At 53.8% G+C, this 4,525-nt stretch overlaps 1 protein-coding gene across 1 annotated transcript in view; it reads right to left on the bottom strand.

The window, feature by feature from the left end:
• Nucleotides 1-977, bottom strand: part of MIGA2 (mitoguardin 2) — a 26,054-nt gene extending 25,077 nt beyond the window's left edge. The window contains exon 1 of the mRNA XM_007471804.1: nucleotides 947-977. The gene's annotated coding sequence lies outside the window, so the exon portion shown is untranslated. The remainder of the gene's footprint in view (nucleotides 1-946) is intronic.
• Between the last annotated feature and the right edge of the window lie 3,548 nt (nucleotides 978-4,525).

The raw sequence follows: 4,525 nt of genomic DNA, 5'->3' as shown, positions 1-4,525 counted from the left end.
GCAGGTGCCACAGGTAATGACACCCTCACCCCAAGACCGCTTCACTCCAGGGATGGATCCAGATCCAGCCCAACCATATCCCATCCTTCCTCCTGGCACGACCCAGGGCTGAATGAAAGAAGCCTGCACCTCTTCTCTGTGACGACAAGACCATGGCAATGTCCCCCACCACGTGGACACTCCTAATGTCGTCCCCACCTGGGAAAGTCACCTCTCCTGCCCTGTAACCTTGGGCAATAACCTCCTCATTCCACCCCCACCAGGGCACTCACAACCTCTCAGCTTGGATGCCCACGTTTTCCATCCCGGACACCTCCTCCCCTGCCCTGAACCACCCCGTAAATGACTCTAGCCTGAGCACCCTTCATGCCGCCTTGACCCCATCAATGTCCCCTCTGCCCAGTCTCCGTTCATTCCACACCGGTGGGACACCTCAGCAGTCTGACCAGGACCGGCACTGAGCACTCCCACGCTGGACCTCAGCAATACCCCCTTCTTCAGAATCTGCTCTTTCCATCCCAGACAATTCCTTGCGCATGCCCTGGTCAGGCCCCCTCCTCTCTTGCCCCGACCCCCGGAATATCCTTGAGGGTCGTCCAGGTGCCCACTGCCGCCGCCTTCCACAGCCCGCGCACCCGGTCCTTCCATCCCGGTACTTGCCCAGCGCGGGTCCAGTACCTGCGCCCCTGCTCCGATCTCTGCAATGTTCCAGGCCTGGGCATCTTCCCACTGACCGGGTACCTTCCGTTCCACCTCTCGCGCCGCCCACGGCCCGAGTACCTGCTCTTTCCAACGCTGGCCCTTCTAGTCCGGCTGAGCTGGGACACCTGCAACCCTACCCAGTTCCCCGCTCAGGGACGGCTCCCGCCCGCTGCAAGCCTCAGTCCCGGACCTTGCCACGCCGCCCGGCTTCTCCGCGGGCTCAGTCCGTACCGCCGCCACTCACCCAGGATCCCATCGCTGCGGAAGGACAGCGTCTCCTTCCCCGCCGCCCGCGCAACCAACCTCGGGGCCACGGGGGGCGTGGCCTCACGCAGGGCCAACCTTTCTTTGGCCAATGAGTGTCGTCGAACTCCTCTGCACCGCCCCGGCCTCTGTGCAATTGGGTAGGTCACGTGACCAATATTGTCTCACCCTCCCTTCTCCCTCTGTTCCGCCCCCTAAGTGCGGTTGAGGCGCGGAAGTGATTTTTTTTTTCTCTCCTGTGATTGGCCATCGAGATTAGATTGACCCGGGTGGCTGAGTGAGGCGGGGCCACTCTTAAAGGGATGAGGCGAAGCAAACAGGTTTCGAAGGCGGTTTGTGGAAGGAATTGCCGGTGGTCTGAGCTCTCACATTTGGTTCCTCTGCCTCCACTGGTGTCCACACGGACAAGTTCTTCCCGCCCTTCGAGCGCCCACTTTCCAACGCCACCGCCTCTAACTTCCTACAGCATCCTCCTAAGCACTTGCCACTCTCCACTTTCTGGGGTTGTTTGCAGAAGTGCCACGCCTCCCCTACGAGACGTTGTCTCCCTAAGAGTTGGCATCAAGTGATTCGGTTCACTGTGCCTTGCACTAAACACTGGGTTTGGAATCAGGCCGACCTGAGTTGGAATCAAGTTCTGCCACATCAGCTTTCTGGGGTTTACTCAGTTTACCCCTCTGTAAAATAGGAATGGAATTCTTGCCTTGCCTGAGTAACAGGGCTTTGGTGCTGATCATAAGAAAACAGTGTGGCAGCCCTTTCATAACCAAAGAACTGGACACATCTAAGTTTTTTTAGTGTAATTATCAGTAAGGTCACATTCTTTCATTCATCAACAGCTAATATTTCTGTGTGCCAGCCCTTTGGCTGGACTTGGGAGTGCAGTGGTGGACAAGATACATATAATTAAGATACTTAATTACAATCTTATGTAATATTGTTCTAATGGTGGAAACTCAGGAATATGGGGATTCCCAGGGACACCTGCGCTCCCATGGGGAGGTGAGAGACTCCCGAAAAAAAGTGACGTCCAAACAGAAACCTAAGGATGACTAAGAGTTAGCTGGACAGAGAGAAAAGGAAGGAGTGTTCAGGAACAGCATGGGCTGTGTGATCCAGAGGCAAGAGCGAACTTGGCATGTTGTTTGGTTTTTTTTTTTGGTCATACCCCGCATCATCCAGGATCTTGATTCCCTGACCAGGGATTGAACCTGTGCCCCCTGCAGTGGAAGCACAGGGTCTTAACCACTGGACCACCAGGGAAGTCCCCAAACCTGGCATCTTTGACTCAAGGTGACAGAGAGAGAGAGAGAGAGAGGAGAGTGGTAGCTGATGAGCCAAGGAAGTGGCAGCCAGAGCAAAGGAGAGCAGGCTCCACCACTGAACTGCCTGCGTCTGGGGCCAAATCCACTGCTTCCTCCCCTGTGTCCTTGGGCAAATCACTTAACTTCTCTAAACCTTAGCTTCCTAAAATGAGGAGAACGATGGTTTCTGAGCTTTTACGAGGACCTTAAGTGATTATTCACTTAAAAGTGCTCAGTGCTGGGCCTGGCATGGTCTTAGGACATTTTGGCCATTGCTATTAGAAAAACTGCAATAGCCAAGTAGAAAGCTAGATAAATCGATGCAACATATGGACTGGGACAGATACAAGATCAGGAGTTACTGTCTCACTCTCTCTCTCTCTCTCTCTCTCTCTCTCTCTCTCTTTCTCCCCTTTACCCTGCTGTTTTTCTTCCCAGGATCTGACCTGTTATACATCTGTTTATCCAAGAGGGCAAGAGCCTTGTTTTGTTCACTGCTGCATCCATGGCACCTAGAACAGCCCCTGGCACATAGTTGGTGCCGATAAGGTCTTTCTCCTTGACCAAACCAGAGTCAGGCTCCTGTGAGCCAGCCCTCTGCTTGACTAGGTGCAACCTTGAGTTTCCATCTTGTAGAGTCCAGTTTTAACAAGAATTCTGCAGGGTCAGTTTAGTAAAATCCCCAACCCTGGGTATCTGATCACCCTCCATATTTGATCAAATTCTTCATCCTCTATCCTCGATATCTTATCCCCCTAGTCTGCCTTCCGCAAGAATCTCACTAGCCCTAATGTTCCCACTTAGTCATTTTCCATCCACTGACATCCCCACTCTGCTCATTGTCTATAAATCCCCACTTGTCCTTGTTGTATTTGGAGTTGAGACCAATCTCTCTCCCAGACTGCAACCCCTGCCCCTGCACTAGGCTCTCTTGAATAAAGTCTTCCTTACAGTCCTTAACAAGTATCATGAATATTTTTTTCTTTAACCTTGCTCAATGTGGTTATTGAATGAATAAACATGTAACTACATTGATTTATGACTGTTGAAAGATGATATGATTGTATGCTGGCTAAATAAATGATATAGTTAGCTACAGACAGACACTGGTAAATAAGTCAGTGATCAATACAAATAGAAATACGTAGTGAACACATAGAAACACACAAAGAAACACATAGAGATGATGAACTGCAGGTGTGTGAGTGACACGAAAGTTGATGATGGCTCCATGTAGATAATAATGCAGATCGGTAGTTCTGAACCTGTGGTGCACATTTAAGTCACCTGGAAGCTTTTCAAGACTCCACCTGCCGGGCTCCACCTGAACTGAGAGAACCAGGGCTGGGAGTGGGCCCAGGGATTTTTCATAAACCTCCAGATGACTTGAAGCTCACTCTGGACAGACAGGCTGGGGTAGAAGATGGGGAACTGGTATAAGTGCAGGGAGATAATCGAAGCCAGGAATCCAGGGGACAGAGCCAGAGAGGAAAGGGTACCAGTTCAGGAACAGAGCTCTCCACTGGGTAAGAAGATGAAGTCTAGAGGTAGAGAGCGGGGAGCAGTGCAAACAGGTAATAAGCCCCTTCCAAGCCCCATGGGAGAGGGGGAAGTGTATGTGCAGGCCATCCTTTTGCCTGTTTGGGGCTGTGAGAAGCTGGTTCAAGGTCAGCACATGTCCAGGCCTGGAGGGTAGCACGTTCCTCCACCTGGGCTGAACGGAAGACCCTCTTTCTCTTCTCCTTCCTTCCCCTTAACTCCTCCACACACCCTCACCCAACTTTGGAGAACCAGAGGGTTTCCGGGGGCCAAACAGCCATTCCCCAGCGGTGGAGGACCAGTCCCCAGCTGGCCTATCCCCTGGCTCAATTGTCCTTAGTGTCACCAAGGTTGGGGCAGAAGAGGAGGGGGGGCTAGAGAGGTCAAGGTGGTGGTGATGGTCGGCACAGAAAGATCCAGGTCAAAAGACGCCGAGAAATAGGGAGCCAGAGGGCCCAGCAGGCCAGGAGGATGCGAATCGACAAAGGGAAGAGGCACAAACGGGCGGAGGCCATAGGACAAGGAAGCGAGAGGCCGGCCCGGCGGCGGCCGCCGCAGGGGGCAGCCGCGAGCAGCCTCAAGCCGGGGCCCCTCCGCCCCGCCCCCCGCAGGCTCCTCCCCGCCCCGCCCCGCCCCGCCCCCGCAGGCTCCTCCCCCGCGGCCGGTGCCCCTCCCTGCGCGCTCGGGCAAGCTTGACTGAGGCGGCTGGGGTGGGC

The sequence above is a fragment of the Lipotes vexillifer genome, unplaced genomic scaffold (genome assembly GCF_000442215.2).
Source record: "Lipotes vexillifer unplaced genomic scaffold, Lipotes_vexillifer_v1.1 scaffold98, whole genome shotgun sequence".
NCBI lineage: Eukaryota > Metazoa > Chordata > Mammalia > Artiodactyla > Lipotidae > Lipotes > Lipotes vexillifer.
Note: the sequence above shows the minus strand (reverse complement) of the source record. Positions and strands in the feature narration are given on the sequence as shown.